Here is a 1574-nt window from a genome sequence, read left to right on the forward strand (position 1 = left end):
TTGTCCTCACTGGTCTAATTATTTCCTTGCATTCATCATTTGCATTTCTAAAAGCTAGTGACTCAATTATTGCCTTTCTTGCTGATGGATCTGATACATTTCTTTCCACAGCTGAAGTCAACCTTTTGCAAAAAGTCAGGGAATGTTTCCTTTGGGCCTTGAATAACTTGTGAAAATGATTCATGTCTTTTCTCTAATTCTCCAACCTTGTAAGCATTTAAGACTGCCAAGTGTGGGCGAAGCTGAGGTGTCCCCAAATGTGTGACTAGGAGGAAGACCTGACAGAAGAGTTGAGAAGTGGGTTTGAGCCAGGTGACCAGACTAAGTGTGGTGTGTTCAGAGCTGGCCCAGGGCTTTGGAAAGTAATGGCCAGGCAAATGCAGCTTGAAGCAAATGCAGATACCTCAGAGGAAGAAGAAAGCTTTGGCCCACAACTTATTTCATGGGTAGAGCAATGTGGATAAATGTCAAAGATGTGAAAAAATTAGAAGAAGCTTGTTTCCATTCAGTGGAGGCTGTCGCTTATGCACCAAAAAGGAACTAATATATATTATGAGTGTTAGTGAAGCCAAAGCTGACAAAATTCTGACTGAGGCAGCAAAATTAGTACCAATGGGTTTCATCACTGCACTGAGTCTCACCAACTCTGTTCCAAAATCATACTACTGGCACTGAAGAGCTTGACAAACTGCTTCAAGGTAGAATGGAGACTGGATCTACCATAGAGATTTTTGGAGCATTCCAAACTAGGAAGACACAGATCTGTCATACATTGGCTGTTACATGGCAGGGTACAATGACACTGAGAGCACCTTTAGACTGGAGCTGCTGCTAGCAGTAGCTGACAGTGATGTCCTAGACAATGAAGCATATGCTCAAGGGTTCAACACAAACCAGCAGATTCAGCTCCTTTACCAAGCATCAGCCATGATGGTAGAACCCAGGTATGCATTCCTTATTGTAGACAGTGCTACTGCCCTTTACAGAACAGAGTACTCATGTCACGGAGAGCTTTCAGCCAGGCAAATGCATTTCAGCCAGATTTCTAAGGATGTTGCTTCAACTTGCCCATGAGTTTGGTGTAATAGTGATAACCACCAACCAGGTGGTAGCCGAAGTGGATGGAGCAGCCATGTTTGTTGCAGATCCCAAAAAAACATTGGAGGAAACATCATCACTCATGAATCAACCACCAGGCTATACCTGAGGAAAGGAAGAGGGGAAACCAGAATATGCAAAATTTATGACTCCCCCTGTCTTCCTGAAAAGGAAGCTATGCTTGCCATTAATGCTAATGGAGAAAGAAGGTGATGCCAAAGACTGATTTATTTGGTTTTCTTTCCTGTGATAAGCTTCTAAATGCTATATAGCTAATGAAGACTGTTCACAGGGCTTCTTCACATGCTCATGTTGTGACTGTCGGGGCATGACTTCCAGGAAAACAACTTATATCAGGTTTCTGGTAGCAGAAACATGTCTGATCTGAAATGTTTATTTCTTCTATACTACATTAATAACTGATTTCTTTGGTGTTTGGAGGAGAGGTATGAAATAACAGGTGTGGGACAGGATAT

General features: G+C 42.3%; 1 pseudogene; it reads left to right on the top strand.

Annotated features, from left to right (window-relative positions):
- The first annotated feature begins 365 nt into the window (after positions 1-365).
- On the top strand, positions 366-1324 carry LOC103694114 (DNA repair protein RAD51 homolog 1 pseudogene; annotated as a pseudogene).
- Positions 1325-1574: the final 250 nt, after the last annotated feature.

The sequence above is a fragment of the Rattus norvegicus genome, chromosome 17 (genome assembly GCF_036323735.1).
Source record: "Rattus norvegicus strain BN/NHsdMcwi chromosome 17, GRCr8, whole genome shotgun sequence".
In the NCBI taxonomy this organism is placed as follows: Eukaryota; Metazoa; Chordata; class Mammalia; order Rodentia; family Muridae; genus Rattus; species Rattus norvegicus.